Source organism: Rattus norvegicus, chromosome 13 (genome assembly GCF_036323735.1).
Source record: "Rattus norvegicus strain BN/NHsdMcwi chromosome 13, GRCr8, whole genome shotgun sequence".
Classification (NCBI taxonomy): Eukaryota; Metazoa; Chordata; class Mammalia; order Rodentia; family Muridae; genus Rattus; species Rattus norvegicus.
Genome location: NC_086031.1, coordinates 32,043,173 through 32,066,894, shown reverse-complemented (window position 1 = coordinate 32,066,894; position 23,722 = coordinate 32,043,173). Strand labels below are relative to the sequence as shown.

At 42.9% G+C, this 23,722-nt stretch overlaps 1 protein-coding gene and 1 pseudogene across 40 annotated transcripts in view; one reads left to right on the top strand and one right to left on the bottom strand.

The window, feature by feature from the left end:
• Clasp1 (cytoplasmic linker associated protein 1) overlaps positions 1–20,533 on the bottom strand; it is a 221,593-nt gene extending 201,060 nt beyond the window's left edge. For 39 of the 40 annotated variants that reach the window (XM_063272238.1, XM_063272254.1, XM_063272256.1 and 36 more), the window contains exon 1: positions 20,361–20,533. The gene's annotated coding sequence lies outside the window, so the exon portion shown is untranslated. The remainder of the gene's footprint in view (positions 1–20,360) is intronic. The other variant, NM_001427589.1, reaches the window with a different exon arrangement.
• Hsp90aa1-ps5 (heat shock protein 90 alpha family class A member 1, pseudogene 5) lies at positions 16,715–19,559 on the top strand (annotated as a pseudogene).
• Positions 20,534–23,722: the final 3,189 nt, after the last annotated feature.

Below are 23,722 nucleotides of genomic sequence, written 5' to 3'. Positions count from 1 at the left end.
ACTATTCTAAGGGCTGGAGAGATGGGTCAGCAGTTAAGAGCCCTGGCTGCTCTTCCAGAGAACCCAGGTTGGATTCCCAGCACATACATGGCAGCTCACAACTGTTTGCAACTCCTGTTCAGGGGATCCAACACCCTCATAGAGACTTAATGCAGATGAAACACTGATGTACATAAAGTAAAAATAAATTGTTTTCTTTAAAAAAGAACAGTATGACATAAAAATCTAGGTTAAAAAATAATAATATAATTCTATATACAAAGGCTCCATATGTATGTGTGCAGACACATTCATTATGATCTTTGTAACACTTAAGTTCAGTTCCTAGGACCATGTGAATAATTTGTTCCTTGGAGCAAAATCTACTCCAAGTCCAAACAGCAAGGAACATGTAAGTCAGCCAGCCTGAAAGGCTTTCCCAGATGGATCTGAACTGGGTAAGTAAGGTAAGGGGAGAGCAGTTGATATGTCACCTGATAGTATAACAGCTGACACAAAGTCCCAAATGTCCCCAGGGAGGGGAACTACACCCAGTTGACAAAAAGAGAGTCTATTATGGTCTGAGTGTTTAACTAATGTGAAGACAGAAGGTCCAGAGGGCCGGGGTAGTGCAGGAGGAGCTCTTCTGCTACTGGATAAAGGACTGGACTCTCCCAACAGGAAACACAGCACTTCTCCCAGTGCTTTCCATCTCAACAGTTTAAAATCAGTTAGCATATACATGCTTTTAATCCAACACTCCAGAGGCAGAAGCCATCTGATCTCTGAGTTCAAGGACAGCCCGGTCTTACAAACTGTAGACCAGCCAAAGCTACAAAGTAAGACTCTGTCTGGAATTAATTAAACATGGCAGGCTTGGGTTGTGACTCTGTAACAAAGCATGTGCCCAGCATGTGTGAGATCCTGGGTTTAATCCTCAGCACTGATAATCAAGCAAATGAGAAAATGGTTACTTCACATCTGAAGCAGCAACTTCCAAGTCATTAAGTGACTGATCAGTCTTCATGTAATAAATATCTCACGTCTATCCTTCACCTGCTATAAGGGTATTATTACCATGTAGAAATGTTTCTATCATTTATACACGTAAAAGAAATCAACTTTACTTATACACAATAATATAGAATTCTTCTTTGTAGTATTATTTATAAATGCAGATAGGAATCAACCAAATGTTCATCATTAGGGGACAGAGTAAACACAGCACAGCATGCTATTCAAACATTCATTAAATAATAAAGATGAAATCCTTATGTGTGTACATGCACCTGAATTCACATAATACAATATATATAACATTCATAACATTCATACCTGTATGAACACATATATACATTAATATACCTAAACTGTATATGCACACATGCCAAATATTTTATGAGAAAAAGTCTGACTTATTTAAGCAGCACTCTTGACCTTTCTGGAAAACATAAGCAAAACATGAAAACTTCTCCTTTAGAACTCTTACAGACTTAAACTCATTCATTAGCTAGGAAGATGGGTGAAAGTGCTTCCTGTGCAAGCCTACACCCTGAGTTCAGTCCCCTGGACCCATGTGATAGGAGAGAAATGACTCCCAAAAGTTATCCTCTCACTTCCACATATGTGCCACGCACGGCACGCAAGCACAAGTACAAGTACACATTCACACACATAATAAAGTAAGTCCACTCACTTATAATAAAAAGAGCATCTGTTTTGATGTGACTAGCCAATGTATATAATGGACTTATAACTCCAAAAAAAAAAAAAAAATACACAATGCCAAAGGTAGCATCACTATCTGGAAGTGACTACAATCGAAAACATTTTCCAAAAGGGTATATTTCACCCCTTCCCCAAAATTCCAAAATCCAATTCACCAATTCAAGTAAGGATCTGAAAACAGAAGTCTTAATTTTGTGAAGATCTAGAACTCCCCAAAAAGTTGGTTTCAAACAGCTTTTCTCAGCAAAGGTGCTTTGGGATTCTTGTATCTGCAGCAACTTTACAGAAATAGAAAGTGGCATGAATAATTACCAGGACTCAGATTCCCTGTTCCAAGGTCACAACCCCCTGCTGGCTGACAAAGCTCTCCCTCAATGGAAGACAGAAAATGGGCCCTGGAGTTCCCAACAAGAGTTTGCACCTGGTTCAGGATCCCACACACTTCCAGGTCAAACAGAGAGTGGTGAGTGAGAAATTAAGAGATACATAAAAGACAGGTAGGTAGGTAGAGACAGAGACAGACAAATGCAGATCTTTCTCCCTTAGCCACAGATCAGGAACCTGCCTTAGTTTGTTTTCTGTTGCTAAAACAAAATACCTTTGTCTAGATAACTTATAGCGAATAGTTTATTTGGATCATAGTTCTGGGGATTCTGGGGATTCTGGGGATTCTGAGTTCAAGAACAGCATGGCATTACCTGAGGAGAAGGTGTTCTTGCCACATCCTAGAGTGAAAGAGAGCATCGGGGTAAATACACTAGCTGACTCTGTCTTCCTTATCAAGCAAAGCCACCAGTGCCACTGGTGGAACCCAGCATCAGATTCTGATGACCTCCAAAGGCTCCACTCCCAAATGCCATGTGAATTCGGGAGTTAAGTTTTCAACCCATACACAAGTAGTTAGAGGATTCTCCTCTCTACTACCCCATAGCAGTACTTTACCTCATGGAGCCCACCACCTCGTTTCTGTCTCCCTTACACACACAGATCTTTTTGAGAATGGCTGAGAGCCTTTCTCTCCATCCTTGAACAGTAAGAATGTTTGTTAAATGAAGACTTGACAAGCTCTATAGTTTTCCAGTCTCTACTAGTCACCTAGGACAACTGAGGATTGGTGGTGATGGTAGTATGTGGAGACAGGGTCTCAGGCTGGTCTGAACACTTTATGCTCCTGCCTCGACATCCCAAGCAAGGGTAACAGGCATGTGCCATCATGTCCAACTTGATGTGCAACTATGGATAGAATGCAGGGCTTTCTGATTGGCAGGCAAGTACTCTATATTTACCCAGGTACATCCCCAGTCTCCCAAACCAAGAATACTTCTCTTTCTCCCTCTCCCTATCCCTCTCTTTTTGAGAGACAGGGTTTCTCTGTGTTAACAGCCCTGGCTGTCCTGGAACTTCCTTTGTACATCAGGCAGGTTTCGAACTCTCAGAGATTTGCCTGCCCCTACCTCCTGAGTGCTGAGATTAAAGGCATGCACCACCATGCCAGATACTTTTTTTGTTTGTTTTGTTTTTTTAATGTACATGCTTTCTACATATATGCCTACATGCTAGGAGAGGGCATCAGATCCCTTTACAGATGGTCTTGAGTACCATATGGTTGCTGGGAATTGAACTCAGGACTTCTGGAATAGCAACCAGTGTACTTAACCACAGAGCCATCTCACCAGACCCTTAGAATAATCTTAATGGCAACAATTTTCATTAAAAGCTGTTTGGAGGCTCTGTTCTCATTAACATACCATTTCTACATCCATTCTAGTCCCACCCTACCTTGAAAGATGTCTCAACCACCGGAGAGATTCTAGAGTCACTCTTCCCTGGTTCTTCTATACAACCATGACTGCACAACTCAGTAAACTGTCATTACTATATCCAAACAAATGCTCTGGTGAGCTAGGAAATCTACTCCTAGCTCTGAAGAAAATAAAACCACAAAATGGAAAGCTTTTCCACTGTGTTTACACTGAAACAAGGGTCTATGTTGCGGGCCATGTGCTCAGCACTCTCCTCAGCCAAGCAAGCAACACAAAGCACCTCGAACACTAAGACCCGGCACACTGAGAAGCAGGTTTCTCCTCAGAGGGCTGCCCTCCTCAAATGGAAATTCATGCCTGAAGTGTAATAGAGTAAATGGAAAAACAAACAATGACAATAAAACCCCACTACTTCCTGGATGGGCAAAAGACGAACATGAAGATATAGCTAGAGAGCTACAGATTCAACTCAGATAAAGGCAGCCCAACTTTCCCTAAGAAGACACCGGTGGAAAAGAAAACAGAAAACCCCTGCTATTCTCTCTGCAGCATTCCCACTAGAGGAGTTTAAGCTCATGGGAGTGGGGAGTCACACATGCATGTGCATGTATAAACATGGTGTGGAGGCCAGGGGCAATCTTGAGCATCATCCTTTATTGTGTGTACACATGCCATAAAGGGCCCTGGAGATCAAAGGACAACTTTTGGGAGATCATTTTTCTTCTCCAAACCCAGGGACTACACTGAAAGTAATCAGAATTTGTGGCAAGCACCTTCACCCACAGAACTTTTTCACCAGTCCTATTCATCTGTCTGCCTGTCTCTTTGTCTATCACCCATCTGTCTGTCTATCATCTATCAATTTTTGAGGTAGGATCTCTTATTGGCTTCAAAGTCCCCAAGTAGGCTAGACTGACTGGCCAGCAAGCTCTGGGAATCTACTTGTTTACTTGCCCAGCACTGGGATTACAAACTTGGTCCAGCACACCTTGCTTTTCACACTTGCGTTTTTGCGACAGAGAGAATTCTGGAGATCTACCACAGCACATTACAGATGAAGACCCCAGTCCAGAGTTTGAGCAGCTTTGAATCACTTTGTTGACTGTCCCTCAAAAGCTGTGTTTGTTCTGCTCTCTTATCTGCTTCCTAGAACTAGGAATGGAAGAGAAGTGAACTGTCTTTGTGTCCACTGGTAAAAAGGCACAAAGGCACACCAAAAGCACCACAGATGACAATGGTGCTACCCAGATGCTAAGAAACCCTGACCTGGAGTAAAACATACTGGGAAACAAAGCATCAAGTTCAGACTGTAGAGCCAGGCCTTCTTTACCACATCTGGACTGCAGGTTTCCAAAAGGGCTCCCTCCCAAGGGGAGCCTTGTCACCAGGACAAGTAACATGAGACACTTGTGAGCACTAAAGAGCATAGTAAGGGAAACACGATCACAGGCCCAAACGGACAGATGGAGAGAGCAGACACTTCTTTCCTAGATCAGCTGTGCAATTTCTACACAAAACAACTTGCTAATGCTGTCTACTCCATTTTGCTAGAACAACACAGACCTCATTGCAACAAAGGAAAATAATTTTGAAACTAAATATTTATTAAAAATGAAAATGGTCAGGGTAGAAAAAAAAAAGAAAAATCAAATGCAGTATCACCCCTAAAACCAAGAGAACTCAGGATACAGTCACTGGAATTTCTGTTTCAATGTTTGACATAGGGTCTCACTATGTACCCGGGCTGACCTTGACCTCAAACTCCTCTGCTTCTGCCTCCTGAGTGCAAGGCTAAAGACATAAACCACCATACCTACCATATATCACCCTGTGATCATTAATAGTTATTGTCAATTTCATAGGACCTAGAATCAGCTAGGAAACAACTCTGAGGGAACATCAATGCGGAACTGTCTACCTTCAGTAAACTGATGTGGGAAGGACTTGACCCTGTATATAGTCAGCACCATTCCATGGGCAGGATAAAAAGGGGGAAGTGGTCTGGAGAGATGCCTCAGGAAGTAAAAGTGCCTGCCGCCAAGTCTGACAACCTGAGTTCCATTCCTAGGACCCATATGGTAGAAGGAGGTCTCTGACTCCTGAAAGTCGTCCTCTGACCTCCACCAAGTGTGCTGTGACTTGAGCGCTGTTAGCTTTGACCCCTCACTCCAGCACACAAAGTAAGACAACTAAAATGCAATAAAAATTCTAATTAAAAAGTGGGAGATGAAAAACAAGGGGCAGGGACTTTTATTCACTTCCTAACTGTGGATGTGCTCCATGTGACCACCTGCCTTCTGCTCTGGCGGCCATGCCTTTCCCTACCTAGTGTACTGTAGGCTGAGATACACACTTCCTCCCTTGGTTGCTTCTTGACAGGTATTTTGTCACAACAACAAGGAAAGTAACTACTACCCACCCAAACCTTACATAATAACTTTTTATCAGTAAGGAATAAAATGTATCCCCTAGTATACCATATAACATATTTACCCAAATAGTAGGACATTTAAACACATTCCTATCATTGATTCCCACATTTCAGAATATGACTTAATTGGAACAGTTAAAAATCTTGAAGAAGAAAAACTGTGGTGACAAAACTGTCCCAGCACTTGGGAGACAAAGGCAGACAGATTTCTGAGTTCAAGGCCAGGCTGGTCTACAGAGCTAGTTCTAGGACAGCTAGGGCTACACAGAGAAACTCTGTCTCAGAAAACAAAAAAAGAAGCAAACAATAAACAAAACAAACAAACAAAAAAAGAGGCAAAAAAATTAAAATCCAAAGCAAAATATAAATGTTACTAAACATATGCAAGAACTTTAAAGTTTAAACCAGTTGTGCTCTGTGAATGTTGCTGGGATGACTGGTTACCCACATGTAGAATCATCATCATGGATCTGCTACATCACGCTGTATACAAAAAGTAACTCAAAATTAGTTAAGGAGCTGAGCAGAAGAGCTCAGATGTAGGGTTAATGGGAGGGAGGGAAGAAGGATATCTGAAATTTTAAAACCTAAGAAGAAATATAGTAGGTCTCCATTACCCTGAATTTGGTAGTAAGCTTTGAAACATGACAGTAATTAACAACAAAGATTAAGTTAGAAACTTGAAAGCTCTGTGTCGAAGACTGTTACGTCAAAGACATCCCAGGGTCTGGAACAGTGCCTTGGTGGGTCGGATCTCAGGCTGCTCTGCAGAGCACCTGAGTCCAGTTCCCAGCAGCCACTCGGCACCTCTCAACTTCAGTTCCAGGGGATCTAACACCTTCCTCTGCCCTCCATGGGCAATGGTCACACAGGTGTTCCACAAACAAATATATAGGCCAAAGACAAAAATATAAAATTAAATAAATCTGTATTTTTAAAAAAGAAAGCCTACAGAATGGGAGAAAATTTCTGCAGACCATATATCTGATAAGAAACTTTATTATATAAATTTTGAAATTGTCAAAAAATTTTTTTAAATGGAACAAATTTTTGGTGCCAATGAGATAGCTCAATGGATAAAAGCACTTACCAAGCCTGACTACTTGAGTTCAGTACCCAGAACCGACATGATGACCAACTCCCACAAACAACCACATGTGCGTACACACACACACACACACACACACACACACACACACACACACACACCCCAAAGAAATAAGTAAAATTTTTTTAACTTAAGGAACTTCTAAAATTCAACACAAATTCAATCCAACTTTAAAATGGGCAAAGGACTTGAACAGACTTTCCTGCAAAGGTACTCAGATGGAAACACGTGGAAAGGTTCTCTGCGCTTTAGTCACTGGGGAAATCCAAATCAAAACCACAATGAGCTGTCACTGCACACATACTACAAATAGAAATCATAGTTTTCTAACGACAGAAAATGGTCTGTGAGGAAACTGGAACGTCACCATGCTGGTACCAGTGCGTACGACTCTCTCTTCTGCAAAGACTACTGCCCTCCCAGAGCCACGCCCAAACAGCTGAAGACAGATTCAAGCATGTAAGTAGTGAAAGGAAAGGGGAAGAGTGGACGAGGTAGGATGGGGAAGACAGAGAAACGGAGAATGGACAGGGAGAAAGGGAAGGGCAGCCAAGCCAAGCCATGGCCTCTGTGCAGCTGTAAGCCTCAGCTTCCTGTCATTACAAACGGAAAACAGCAGAGTGTGGTGGCCTGCCTTTTATTCCAGCACTCAGGAGACAGAGGCAGGCAGATCTTGGTGAGTTTGAGGTCAGTCTAGGCCACATAGAGAAACACTGTCTCAAGGGGGATAAGGATAAAGCACTAGCCTTTAAATGCTGCCACAAAAATTAGTATAATTCAAGTCTATTTTTAACACAGACCAGTGCTTGGTAAGGGGGTCAGCATTTAATCTATGACGGCTATAAACTCTGACAACATAATACGCCTTTGCACTGCCCAAGGAAAAGGCTTGGGTCAGAGTTCAATGTCTTATCAAAACCTTAAGGACTGGAGATATGGCTCAGTCAGTAAGGCCATGGATTTGATCCCAACAGTGAATAAATCCCATGTGGCAGCACACGACACAATCCCAGCACTCGGGAGGGTAGATGCAGGGCAATTACAAGTTCAAGGTAGTCCTTGGCTACCTTCTAACCAAGTCTGAGCTGGGGATGTAGCTCAGTTGGTAAAACACAAACCTAGCAGACACAAGAGGCCCAGGGTTCAATCCCCAATGCTGCAAAAACCAAGGTAGAGATACACATAGGAAGTTAAGGTCAGCCCAGCTACATAAGACACTGACTCAAAACAAAACTGAACAAAACCTTAAATGGAACAGCTCCAGCACAAGGAGACTTCTGAGAAGGAGCTGTCTGAATGAAATTCAACTTCTCTTTCAAAGACTGGCTTATTGTTCCTAGAATGAGCCCAGCTACTCTTCACTGGGAAAGACCTGCTACACAATTCATTCTTGATACACAACAGGCCTCTGTGTAGCATGTCTGAGCAGCCGTTCATAACAAACTCAGCCTTAACCCACAGGAAAGAAAGTCTTTAAAGAAAATTACCCAGAAGGTAGTCTCTAGGGGTGCTCTCAAACTTTAGTGGCCTCAGAAGCACTTGGGGAATGTGTTTGAAAAAACAGAAACCTTGGCCTCGCCCACAGTCATTCTGACTAGCAAATAGTTTAAGCTCGACCCTAGTATAAAACTGTTTAAGGGAGTACTTGAAAGGCCTCAGAAATGTTGTGAGGTCACATTCTGATATGGACAAACACTGATCTGTCTCACACAGCAGGAGCTGAACACTCTTCCTATGGCTTTGGAAATATACTGGCAACAGAAGAAAATAAGAACGGGAAGGTCGGCTCAGTGGGTAAAGGCACGAGCCACCAAGCCGGCTGACCTGAGTTTAATTCCAAGACCTATGAGGTGAAAGGGGAGAACCAAGTACAATATATTACCTTCTGGTCTGCACTCACACACTGCAGTGTGTATATACACCCCTACACACCTACACACACAACGCACACTCAAACATGCATCGAAAAAAAGCTTTTTAGAAGAACCCTAATTCTGTATCTTATTGTATCAACTCAGAAGAGAAATTGTTAAAAGTTAAAATAATATATTTTACAGAGTTGCAAAAATTACTCAAAAAGCATACCCAACCTCAATTACTTACTGTGCCATTGGACAGGAGGGCAATCTCAAAGGTGGTACATTAAACAATAACAGCAGAACAGCAAGAGGGTTCAGCGGACGTGGGCTTTTGCTGACATGGCTGTCCACCCAAGCTCAGTGCCAGGATGCACAAGGAGAAAGCAAAGAACTGATGCCTCCAAATTGTGCTCTGACCGCTACACCCGAACCGTGTGGCACAGCACACCTACAAACACACACGCACATGTGTACACACACACACGAACACTAAGTAAATGTATTTCTTAGAAAAAATAGTTACAAAGGTTTGGAAGAAGGCTCGGTTGGTAGGCGCTGCCAAGAATTGACATATTCCCAGGTTCTATCCCGGTACCACAAAAACTGGGAGCGCACCTGTAACCCCATCACACGAGAGGTGGAGGCAGATGGTTCAAGAATTAGAGCCATTCTCCACCGCACTGTGGGTTCAAAGCCAGCCTGGGATACAAGAGACCCTGACTCAGAGATGACGGCGATAGTAGACTGAGAGTGGGGCGGTGTTTGCTGAGCATCCCTGAGGTTCTGAAACCAAGCCCAGCAACACCCTGCTCTAGGATGGTTAAATGTGGTTTTTCCTCTCTAATCACAACGCTGTCTATTATTGCTACAATACAGTAATTCAGCTGTCAATTAATTTAAATGATTCTACCTGTAAAGTTAACTTGAACAAGTTATAAACCGGCTGGAAGGGTAAATATTGACCTCAACCATTCTGATCAAAAACAGATATCCGAATGAGCCATGGTAAGGGTGGGCAAGACTCTAGTTCTAGACTTTTTCCCCCTAAAAGACACATCTTGGACATTAACAAATGTGAATACAAAACTTTAAATTTACTTTTCATTGTCTTTTATGGAGAGGGGTGATTAGGGCAAGATAAAGTCTTCCAATGTATCCAGGCTAGCTGCAGCCTCCTGTGCTTTGGAATTATAGAAGATATTACCCTAATAAAACCTGACTAAATTTATGTTTTTGTCGTGGTTTTCGTTTTTGCTTTCTAAGATAAAGTCTCTCTATGTAGCCCTGGTTTTCCTGGAACTCATTCTGTAGACCAGGCTAGCCTTGAACTCACAGAGATCCACCTGCCTCTGGCTCCCAAGTGCTGGGATTTAAAGGTTGTTTTTTTAAGGCAAGAATATCTACACTAAAGGGAAGAAGCTGATGTGGAACAGCAGCTATTCGCAAGGCAAAAAGATCAGAAGGCTCCCCGAACCCCAACTGCAATAAAATTAACCAAATTACGCCTGTGAGAAGAGAACAGAAGGACAAGCCCCACAAAGCCCTGTGTCCCCTGTGTCACCTACACACCTCAGTTCCCATCTGCAAAGATGGACCAGCATGGCTACTCTCTCTCTCTGTCCACTCCTCAGAGCTTAGGAGGGAACAAAAGGGATTAATAACAACAAAATGCTTTGAAAATCACTTTCACTTTTAAAAGCTGGCTGTTGCCACTAGGAAGTCATTCATTTATATCCCTACAAAAAGAGGGAATGGTATTTAGAAGGATATATCCCCAGCTGATGTAAAAGCAGGGAGAGGGGGAAGGGGGTGGAGATGGGAGCTTATGAGATGGCTCAGTGGGTTGCGGCACCTGCGCCTGCTACCAACCCTGATAATCTATGTTTGAGTCTCAGAACCCACATGGTGGAGAAAACAGACTCCTATGAGTTGTCCTGACCTCAACATGTGCACAGCTACAGCACACACAGGCGCGCGCGCGCGCGCGCGCACACACACACACACACACACACACACACACACTCAATAAATGTTTAAAAACATGTGTTTTTAAAGCTGAGTCTGCAGTAAGGAGACAGCTTAGGCAATAAAACACTGGCCCTGCCAGCATCAGGTTCTGAGTTGAAGCCCTAGAAACCACATGAAAAGGCTGGACATGATGGCTCACATTTATTATTTTGTCTTCCCCCCAACCCCCCACCACATCCCCGGAGCTGAGGACTGAACCCAGGGCCAGCCTAGCAAGCACTCTACCACTGAGCTAAATCTCCAACCTCAATGGTTCACATTTGTAATCCCAGCACTCAAGAGGCAGAGCTGGAAAGATTGCTGAGGTTGCTGGTCAACCAGCCTAGCCAAATCAGTGAGCGCCAAACCAGTAAGAAATCCTCTCAGAAAATACGGTGGACAGCTCCTGGAGACAAGCTTCCATATGCACTTACCACCCCACTCCACTCCACTCCACTCCACTCCACTCCACTCCAGTCTCTCTCTCTCTCTCTCTCTCTCTCTCTCTCTCTCTCTCTCTCTCTCTCTCTCTCACACACACACACACACACACACACACATGCACACACACACACACACACACACACACACACACACACACACACCAGCACAGGTCTCCAGGGGAGCCTGAGAGCAGGGCCACAGCTCACCATGAGTGGCACAAATCACGAATCAATTCTAGTTCTCTTCACCCATCACTTGTTTACATGTTTACTTTGTAATGTCATCACTGAAGGCATGAAGCAAACCAAGTATAAGCTCTCAACCTGCAAGGTATGTCAGAGTCATCTGGGAGTGGCTGACACTCTGACTGCCCAGTCCCATTGATACTGAGCTAACCAAATCTCTGGATGGGCACGAGGAATAGAGCCTGGCCATCCAACAAGGTCCCCAAGTGAGCATGGTGAGTTCCTTACCAGTGTGAGCTTCTTCCTGCCACATTGATGAGTCACTCAGCGAGTGTCAGTCTATCTTCCCACTCTACGTGTGTGTATCATCTCATTGCATCCTTCTACACTATATAGATAGGAGCCCCCTACTGCTCCTCTCCCCAGCCCACTCCAGCCCAACCCCTTTTGTTAATAGAAAAAGACTCTAAAATACAAAGAAACTAGCCCAAAGCAAAGCCAGAATACACAGCAAAGTTTGAAATTTGTTGCTGTGATTTTTCTACCTTGAGAAAACAGCTGTGTATTCCGATATGTCCCATCAAAGACTTTGGTTTTATTTTACACATTGCATTTAAAGAAGACAAAGAGCAAACAAGGTGGCTTGGCTTCTAAAGGAACTTGCCACCAAGCCTAAGTCCCTGGGTTTGATCCCCCAGGACCCAGATAGTAGAAGGAGAGAGCCAACTTCCACAAAGATGTCCTCTGACCTCCAGAAGTGTGCCATGGTACATAAACACACACACACACACACACACACACACACACACACACACACACACAATGATTTTGAAAGAAAGAAAGAAAGAAAGGAAGGAAGGGAGGGAGGGAGGGAGGGAGGGAGGGAGGGAGGGAGGGAGGGAAAAAAAAACATTTAAAAAACAGGGCAGCGGAGATGGCTCTGTCAGTAAAGTGCTTGCCATACTAGAATGGGAACCTGAGTCCCATCCCCTAAAAGCCCACAGAAGAGGAAGAGAAGGAGGAGGAGGAGGAGCAGCAGCAGCAGCAGACATCACATAAAGTATAACCTAACCATGGGGAGGTAGAGACGAGAGGATCCCTGGGGCATGCTAGCCAACCAGTCTGTCTACATCAGCAAGCTCTAGAATCAGTAGACTCTCTCTCTAGAGAGTCATTCAAAAAGATACCTGGTGTTGACCTCTGAAGTCCACAGGAACCTACATATATGTGCATGTACACATGAACATGTACACAATTATTTTTAAACTGCCTTTAAAAAGCATGGTGAACACATATTAAATTGTCTAGAAATAAATTTAAAATATAATTTTTAAAAGCATAGTAAGTTTCTATTAAGCCAAGAGGGATGGGATGTAGTTCAGAGGCGGAACGTGTGCAGAGAGCATGAGGCTACGGGTTCAGTGCCAAACACCAAGATATAAACTAGAAAGGCACAACTAACAGATGCGTCTGCATACTCCTAACATGTGACAGAGATGCGTCTGCATACTCCTAACATGTGACAGAGATGCGTCTGCATACTCCTAACGTGTGACACACGCTCAGGCTATAGTCTTCCTTCCCAGACGGAGAGCCCCTGGTTGCTGGGACCATGCATATCTTTGTAAGTGGACCTCTTTCGAGATAGCGCCCAACTTCTGAAAGAGTTCAGCAAAAAATTTAATCTAAATCTAAAGAAATCTTGTTGACTGTCCATGAGAATCTGAAGAAAGCTGTTTGTGGAAAAGAAGCAGACTTAAATCATACTGCTTTGTGGGGAAAACTCATCCAACAAGTAAGAATGGTGGCCAGATTTGATGCAGTGTAAAGCATTTGTGGTAAGTAAACCTGACCTGAACAAAGAGGTGAACCCCTGAGTCTGAGGCTGGAGAGTGGATGCCCCAGACTCAAGTGAGAAAGCTCTAGGAGCTCTTCCACAGCGTCCATCATTGATTATTGATTCTAGGTGTATGGGTGTCTTTACCTACATGTACTACATGTGTGTCTATGCACCATGAGTCCCTGGTGCCCTTGGAGGTCAGAAGAGGCAGCCGGATTCCCTGAGACTGGAATAACAGGCAGTTATTATGCGGCCATGTCGGTGCTAGGAATCAAACCTTGGTCCTCTGGAAAAGCAGAGCCTTAATGTACTGACCCATCTCTCCAGCTCCATGGTACATTTCCTTATTCTTTCACACAATCAACAGTTTCCACGAGTATACAAGTCACATGGGTCACAAGGGTCACCATCATAAAATGTTCTCAAGCTCCCAGTATCCAAGGATCTAAAGAGAGTACATATCCAAGAGGGAAGCAGTGTGAGAGGGAAGCCCAGAAAGAAATAGGAAGGACTGAAGAGACTGCAAGCAGGAAGTGAGGCATCAACAAGGTGCTATGGAAGAAATGCCACCATCCCCCAGCACTTTTGGGCTCCATGAGGAGTGGTGGGAGGAGACACAATGTCATACAACCCGGGGGTAAACATCATCAGGCGTGACAACAAGAACAGCAGTAAAGCTGGTGGTCAGTTAATCAACTGGCACACGCACACGCATTCATGTGTATGCATGCCTTATGGGTGACGCTCTGCTAGATTCTTGACAAGTACATTTTATAAATCAAGAGCTGTGCCACCTGTGAGTCTTCTCTGTGTAGTTTTCGTTTTAATGAAAATGAGACCTTTCTCTTATCCTGAGGTAAATCTCTGACTGGTTCTGATTTTAATTATGCTTTACCACCACCTACCACTTATTATTAGCATTTAGTTTGGGGACGAGACTGGCATTTATCACAACTAACAGCTATTATTTATTATTTATCACAACTCTGAGACTAATACTTACCCTTAGATGGCTATATTTACAACAGTACTGCAAAATTGAAAGTATCGTTTATTTAAAAGCCGGTTTTAAGACCCTCAAAGTAGCCCATCAGGAAAAGGGCTCACCACCAAACCTGATGGCTTAAATTAAAACCCTAAAACACACACAGTGGAGAACAGACCTGACACTCAAAAGTTGTCCTCTGATCTCTACATATCATGGACCTGGCACACATACAAGCGCTAATAAAAATACATAAGTTAATAAATAAATATAATAAACACTGATTTAAAGTAGATTACTAAGAATAATGGATAATCAAGGACATAAATTATCTACCCAAACTTCTAAACCAAGACACTGGTCTGCTCAAGAAAATAAAATTAACAGAAAACTTGTGGGGAGGAGAGAATCCGATACAAAACACACTCAAATGATAACCCTAATATCCTTCTAACCAATCAGTCCTCAGCATCCATATAAACTATTTTAAGATCTGAGTCTTGCTGTATAAAAAGCAAATTCCCATTGTCCGTGCTATACTTCAGAGACATATTACTCAGAAAGTTATTACTGATGCAAGCACTCTGAGTTGTAGACTTTTGCTTGCTATCAATATAGAAGAAAGCACTGCAGAGCAGTGAGACCACTCAGTGACTAAAGGCAATACATGCTGCCCAGCCTGTGGATCTGAGGACCCACACAGCAGAACCTATTCCTGTAAGTGTCCTTTAACCACCTGCCACATGCTTGCTATGTGTACCTGCTATGTGCATGTGTGTGCCTGGCACATGTACACCCACACATACAGAAGCACATACAAGTAAGCAAATAAGTGTAAAAAGAAAATTACAAACTTAAAAGCTGAGATGTAGCTCATTGATAAAGAACCCGTCCAGTACACACAAGGCCCTGGGGTCAAGTCTTAGCCCTATAAGTAAGTAAATAAATAAATAAATTTGTAAGAATTAAGACAGTTACTGCTCTGGTTGCCTTTTGCTGTGACAAATACCATTACCAAAAGCAACTTAGGGGAAGAAATGGTACATGTGGCTTACACTTCCAGGTCACAGTCCATTACTGGAGTTAAGGCATGAGCATGAGCAGGAACTCCAAGCAGAAGCCATGGCAACTGCTGCTCGCTGGCTCGCTCTGACTCACTCAGCCAGTCTTTTCTTTCCTTTTTTTAATATTCAAAACTTTATTTATAAAAATTGACTTTGCTACAGTTTGAAAGTTTGAAAAGGCTTTTTTTAAAAATTATATCCCCCAAATGTTAATAAACACATACAGAAAAGCAAACTCATTTTAAAATAATAATTGAAATAATTCATTGAAATAATAAACGCTATATTCATATCCAACTTTTAAGGGGTGGTGCCATCCTAAGACAGTTGGTATCAAGGCTGCTTTAATCACCCAAATTTACAACTTCATTTCTCCACTTAGGCCAGAAGAGAAAAAAGTCCAACAAAAGAGCCAGGGTTTCCAGCCAACATCACAGTTAGCTCCCCAAGGTCTACATTTGAGATGATGCTGGGTTTCTCACTCACTATTTTTCCCCACATGAACTTCTACCGTCCTCAACTTTTATGGGGGAGTGGAGGGGTAAATTTTCTTCACACAAGGCATGATATTGGAACATACAACCTCTGACATTTAAAATCACTGGTTCGTATGAGATTGAACTTTCAGTGATAATGTTCCATGGGAGAAAATGTGTCCTGAGTCTGTAAGAGGCAAGAGAGTAAATAGATTTAAAGAAGTCAGACAGGAATCTGCTCACAGAGCAGCCTGTCCCTAGCTACACCTCATAAAACTGGGATAGCATCTTGCCAGGTAAGGTATTCCTCTAATTTTGACATGGAGCCAGAATTCCAAAGTCTACAAACAAATTTTCATTAGCATAAATTGGCACAGAAAGCACAAGTCGTTCTCATAGCAAGACAGAGAGCTTCATGACTTCAGATCAAAATTCAGAAGATAACAGAAGACAGAAAGAAGTGCCTCAGCCAGCTTCCTTACCCAGGCCTGCCTGCCTAGGAAGAGTGCTGCCCATGGTGGGTTGAGCACTTCCACCTCAACCACCAAGAAAGGCAATCTTTTACAGACATGGCCAGAGGCCAATCTAATCTGGGAAATTCCTGGGTCATAGCGCCCTCTTCTCAGGTTGAAAGGATGTTGTGTCATACTGACAATAAAAACTAATACAGTTACATGTTACCCGTAATAAACAATGACTTACAGAAACTGAAATTTTAAGTTACTGCTCCAAGGGTGCAATTAGGCAACTTTACAAAGATGAACAGGCAAACAGCTCGTTAAAACTTAAGTCTTTCTTAGCAAATAAAGAAGATGAATATTCAGTTCTCTGGGGTGCTGTGTTATTTTCCCTATCTCTACATCTCTGCATCAATGTTGCCTTTCTCCTTGCCACCCTATGAATGAGAAACCAGACCATTCTGTTTAGGATCCCTCATACCATGAGTTTCCTATATGTCATGATAACAATTAAACAATAATGTCTAAGGCCAGAATTGATACTAGCTTGTGGCACCTGAATCTGGTGCAAGGTACGGGGTAGATGCAAAGGCATCGCTCCTGACTCTTCCGCATCACTGCCTCCCAAAGGACTACAGTGTCTAAAGTGCTCACTACCACATCACAAATTAAGGTATCAGGTTTAAAGAACTCACAGGTTCCACCATTAGGTCAGTGTTTTGTGAACAAATCCCAGCACAGAAATCCATCCAAATACAACACACATGCTTTAAGGCTCCAACTAATTGTTCTTTTAATTTAAGAAATAAACACAGTCATTTTAAAAATCTAGATAATATTATGTAATGCGTTTGACTCTGAGAAACCCTACACTCAGTTGCTTCTGTGTCCTGGTGCAGTTAGTCACATTTCGTGCACGCTCATTCAGCCAAGATGCCTGAGGAAACCCAGACCCAAGACCAACCAATGGAGGAGGAGGAGGTCGAGACCTTTGCCTTTCAGGCAGAAATTGCCCAGTTAAGGTCCCTGATCATCAAAACTTTCTACTCAAACAAAGAGATCTTTCCGAGAGAACTCATTTCCAATTCCTCAGATGCTCTGGAGAAAATCAGATATGAGAGCTTGATAGACCCTAGTAAACTAGACTCAGGGAAGGAGCTGCACATTAATCTCATTCTCAACAAACAAGACCGAACCCTCACTATTGTGGATACCGGCACTAGAATGACCAAGGCTGACTTGATCAATAACCTTGGCACTACTGCCAAGTCAGGCACCAAAGCCTTCATGGAGGCTTTAGGCTGGTGCAGATATCTCTACAATTGGCCAGTTTGGTGGTGAATTTTACTCTGCCTATTTGGTTGCTGAGAAAGTGACTCTCATCACAAAGCGTAACAATGATGAGAGGTATGCCTGGGAATCCTCAGCTGGGGGATCTTGCACAGTGAGAACTGACACAGGTGAACCAATGGGTCATGCAAAGGTTATCTTGCATCTGAAAGAAGACCAAACTGAGTACTTGGAGGAAAGGAGAATAAAAGAGATTTTGAAGAAACATTCTCAGTTTATTGGCTATCCCATTACTCTCTTTGTGGAGAAGGAAGTGATAAGGAAGTCAGTGATGATGAGGCTGAAGAGAAAGAGAAAGAGAAAGAGGAAGAGAAAGAGAAAGAGGAAGAGGAAGAGAAAGAGAAAGAGAAAGAGAAAGAGAAAGAGAAAGAGAAAGAGAAAGAGAAAGAGAAAGAGAAAGAGAAAGAAAAAGAAGAAAAGGAGTCTGATGACAAGCCTGAAATAGAAGATGTTGGTTCTGATGAAGAAGAAGAGAAGAAGGATGGTGACAAGAAGAAAAAGAAGACAATAAAGGAAAAGTACATTGATCAAGAAGAACTCAACAAAACAAAACTGATTTGGACTAGAAGTCCTAATGACATTATGAATAAAGACTATGGAGAGTTCTACAAGAGTTTAACCAATGATTGGGAAGAACATTTGGTGGTAAAGCCAAATTTTTCTGTTGAAGAACAATTAGAATTCCGGTCCTTCTTTTTGTCCCAAGACACGCCCCTTTTGATCTGTTTGAAAACAGAAAGAAAAAAAAAAAAAAAAAAAACAACATCAAGTTGTATGCTTGCCAAGTTTTTATCATAGATAACTGTGAGGAGTTGACACCAGTCAGTTACCAAAGAAGGACTGGAACTTCCAGAAGATGAAGAGGAACAGGAAGAGAAAAAGACAAATTTAAGAACCTCTGCACGACATTTTGGAGAAAAAGGTTGAAAAGGTAACTGATTGGTGACATCCCCATGCTGTATTGTCACAAGCACATATGGGAAGACAGCAAACATGGAGAGAATCAAGAAAGCTCAAGCCCTCAGAGACAACAATGGGTTACATGGCATTATAGAAACACCTGGAGATAAACCCTGATCACTCCATTATTGAAACCTTAAGGCAAAAGGCAGACGCTGACCAAAATGACAAGTCTGTGAAGGATCTGGCCATCTTGCTGTATGAAACTGCACTCCGGTCTTCCGGCTTCCCAGACCCATGTTAACAAGATCTACAGGATGATCAAGCTTGGTCTAGGTACTGAAGAGGATGATCCTACTGTGGATGATACCAGTGCTGCTATAACTGAAGAAATGCCACCCCTGGAAGGAGATGACGACACATCATGCATGGAAGAAGTAGACTAGGCTTCCCCAGAACTATGTGTTTGATGCTTACCTTCATTCCTTCTGATAATGTATTTTCCATGATTTTTGTTTATTTTTGCTAACACTTACAAACTAAGGGGAAGATTAAAAACTCTACATGTGATACTGTGATACTATAGGTTTGACTCAAGGGTTTTTTTAGAACGTTTGCTGTAAGACATAATGTAACCTACTGTTAATGTTAACCATGTGGTCTGAAATGTTTAGCTGTTGAACTGGATTCCTTAGTAGACCAAATTAAGATGGCTTACGTTTCATCTTAAATTTCTTTTTCATTCCCTGTACTTAATTCTGCATGTACTAGTCTTAGAAGTAAACACAAGTTAAAACAACTTGACGGAGGATTCCCCAAGTGGCTTGTTTTCCAAAGTACCGAGAACAAAACCCTAAGTTTCCCTAGGTCTTGTAACTCAGCAAGGCTTGTGAATGTGGAAATAATAGTGCCCAGTCACATTCTGCTTTAAAAGGTAAATACAGATGAGATAAAAAGAAGAAGAAAAAAGGAAAAAACAAAACCCCACACTCATCCAAGCAACTCATAAAATGGAAAGCAAGATTCAGTCTGCTCCATTGTATCCAACCAGACTAACGTGCAAGATCACACACTCATCTTCGTCAGAGCGGCTCTGCCAATACCGAAGAACAACAAAGGCAAGTTGAAGAGGCTGCACAGGCTTAACTCAGCGCTGGTCCGCTTTTTCCCAGCTTTGCAAAGATCCTAGATGCGGGGGCCCTCCTGGGGCCAAGGGGACCTTCCGCACCCTGCTGGGCCCCGGCTGCTCCGCTTTTGTCTGGCCCAGGCTGGGGGCACCGGCCTCCCGGCCTGCCTCCCCGGCAACCCCTTCTTCCCTCAGAATCTTTCTCCACACCCATCACTCGCCGATGATTAGTTGTAGTGAGGTTTCCTCACCTGGAGCCCCTTCCCGCTCAGTGCAATCTCTGTTCCTTTCAAAGAGATCCCAGGACTGCTCTGGAGTCTCCCAAGCCTGCTTGGGGAGACTCCGGGTCAGGAAGGGGCCCCGGGGTGGGGTCTGAAAGAGACAGTCACACAAAGCCAGGCTTGACCCCACAGCCGCCCCACCTCCCCTCTGCAAAGCAGCCTACAGTCAGAACTGAACCCGGAGGCCGCGCGTCCTGGGTTCTCACCCAGATCCCATCCCAAGGCCGCCCCCTCCCCCAAAAGTGCACCCCAGAGCGGCTGACAGCACTGGACACCGTCCCCATCCGGACCCTGCGCCCGCCACCGCCCGGAAAAGGAGCAGGGCCCTCCAGTGGACTCCAGTCTGAACATTATTCGTCTTAAACCCGGTACTTACAATTCTATTATTCACTACTCTTGCGGCGGCGGACCGGACAGCCACCGCCTTCTCCTCCACCCCAATGAGGTTAAGCGCTTGGTGCGGGGATTAAAAAAAAAAAAAAAAAAAAAAAAAGTGAGAAACCAACTGCGCCGGCGCAGTGAGGCCTCACTGTGTTCCCTTACCGCCACCGGCCGGGCTAAACCATAGAGACACTAATCTCAGCCTAGAGAGGTGGCTTCCTCTCTATGGTAACGCCCAGAGAAGGCGCCTGCATGAAGTTTCGGCTCCCGCCGCCTTTGCCATTGCCTTTGACCCGAATGGCGACCCGTAGTGTAAAGGTGCTTTGATAAAAAGGTGACTAAGGAGGACTTAAGGAATATTTTGAGCTTTTGAGGAGTGAAAGCAAAACTGGAGCAAGACTAGGAGAAAGTTGTGTGATAAAAGAGCTAAAGAGAAGTCCGAGAGCTTTCAGCCGGAAGTTTGATTGTCGGGTTGTTTGATACTTGAATCGAACAATCTTTCACTTCTGGGTTATGGGTGCCCGCTATTTACCGGGCGATTTCAGTGAAAGAAATTGACCCCCGCTACTTCCCGTAGTTGGCAGTGTGTCTGGTTCGTCTTTCTGAACATGCGCACGAGTGCTGCTACCGGAAGCACAGCTTTTAAAACGTTCTTCGCGCTTTAGTGAACCAAGGCGCGAGGTTGGGGCTACTGCCATTCGTGCGAAATTGTGCCAGTTTCTTTTCTAAGTTCCTTAACAACAGTGTTGCCTTGCCTCCCGCGTGGCCTTCAGATTATATGTGAGGTGTTTGGGCTATGCAATTACAGCGCTGCTCTCAAGGAGTTTAAGGATGTCCAGTTTTGCCCTTCTACGCTCCTGTGCTTCCCAGCAATTTGGATTTGAAAACTTTTTTGTTGAAGTTGTACACTGGTGAATGCATGGGCCTCCCTCCAGCCTATATGTAACACAGAACTTTGTTTATTTCATCACTGAGGTGAATAACAACTGTTTGAAGTTTACCCCAATGCACTCACTGACATAATTTACAGAAAGCACTCACAAATACCTAACAGCATCCATATTCAGAAAAGAACAGTGCCTTAAGAACTGGGCACTGACAGGTCACCGCTGAGAACAAGAATATTGAAAGAAAATATGTGCACATAGAATGGGTTTGTTTCAGAGTGTGGACATTGCTGGGCATCAATCTCTCTTGTGCATGGTGTGCAAACGCTTATCACCGTTGCTTTACTTAGGAGAAGTAACAAACTGATACCAAAACTTTCATTGTCATGATGGCTTGAAGGCTTTTTGGTTTAGTTTTGGGGATGTTTTGTTTTGAAGAGAGAGTTTTACTGTATCTTTGCCTGTTCTAGAACTCACTCTGTAGACAAGGCTGACCTCAAACTCAAAAATCCACCTGCCTTTGTCTCCTGAGTGCTAAGATTAAAGGCATGCACGTTGGTTTACCATGGTTTTGCTGCTGTTTTTTCCTTATTGATTTAGTTTTTTTTTTATTTACTTTACATCCCAATTACAACCACATAGTGACTCACAACCATCTGTGATGGGATCTGATGCCCTCTTCTGTTGTGTCTGGTGTGACAGTGTACTCACATAAATAAATAAATAAATAAATAAATAAATAAATAAATAAATAAATAAATAATTTTTTAAATGCACGCACTTTTAAGTCTATTCTCTTTAAAACATCCAACATCCCTTTCAAAGCTCAAGCCCCTCTAAAATATCCAGTCTTTCAAAAATATCTAGTCTCTCTAAAATAGCCATAGTTTCTCTGGCACCCACATCCATCAGCTCACAACCGCCTATAACTTCGGTTCCAAGGAATCCAACAATTTATCCTGACTTCCACAGGCACCCGAATACATATACACATTTAAAAAATCAAAGACAAAATAAATCTCTCCCCCAAAAAAACCAAAAACCAAAAACCAAACAAACGAACAAAACCATGCCAGGTGGTGCTGCTGTATGCCTTTAATTCCTTCAAACTGTACTACAGAGCAATAGCAATAAAAACAGTACGGTGGGGACTGGAGAGATGGCTCAGTGGTTAAGAGCACTGGCCGCTATTTTAAAGGACTCAGGTGCAATTTCCCTTCCCTCCCCTCAGTTTCTCCCTCTTACCTCCCACCTAACCACCCTTCTTCCCCTTCTCAGAAAAGGGGAGGCTTCCCATGAATATCAACCAGCCTTGGCACATCAAGTTGCAGTAAGACTAGGCGCATCTTCTTCTATTGAGGCTAGAGAAAGCAGTCCAGTTAGGAGAAAGGGATCCACAGGCAGTATAACCAGAGACAGCCCCTGGACAGAATATCAACAGCTCAGGGACTAAGATCAACAATTAATACATGGGACTTCATGAAACTGAAAAGCTTCTGTGAGGCAAAGTATACTGTCAAAAGAACAAAATGGCTGAATACGAAATGGAAAAAGATCTTCACCAACCCTACATTGTGTACAGTAGGTCTGTTCCTACACATAAATACTTTGTATAAAGGAAGAGTACATTTAGCTTTTTTACTTCTGGGTGAGTCACTTTTTAAAATGGTTCTTGGGGTTCAGGGAGGTTAGCTCACTTTTAGAGCAGTTACTTAGCAAGTGAGGCCCTGTTCCTCCACTCTGTAACCATCTCCAGTTAGGGTATGAGTAACAATATGAATCAAGTGTGGATATCATCATATCTCCATTTGGTTTCCAACTTTTCTATTAAAAGTGATCTTTTACAAAATCATTTATTTATTCATTATTTGTGTTGAGTATTTGTTTATTTGTTTGTTTATTGAATTTATACGTCATAATGCCCATGTGGAAGTGAAAGGATAAATTGCAGAAGTGGGTTCTCCCCTTCCATTATGTAGGATAGAATTCAGGTAACCAGGTTTGTCAACATGTGCCTTAATTCAGTCATCTTGAGCCATCTCCTGGGCCCCTAAAAGTAGAATCCTAAAGACTGAACAACATCCTTGTTCACAACATTGTATCAATAGCAAATGATGGAAGTAGCCCACGTTGGTAAATGCAAGCACTGGCATATTATTCAGCTTTAAAGAGGACACTCTGGACACATGACACAACATGCACTATTAGACTATGTGAAATGACCCAATCATAAAAACGCCAAGAATGTCTGATTCCACTTTCAAAATACTCAGTATTCCAATTCATAGAAAGTAGCATTGTGGTAATCAGAGCCAAAAGTAAAGAGGAATTATGAAGTAACGAGTGCACAGCTTATTTTGCATGACAAAAAGAAAGATTAAAAGCAGAATGAGAGAAGGGCCAACCAATAACTGGCCCATCTTTTTTTTTTTCTTCTCAACAGCCTTTATTGTAGGACCACCTTCATTGC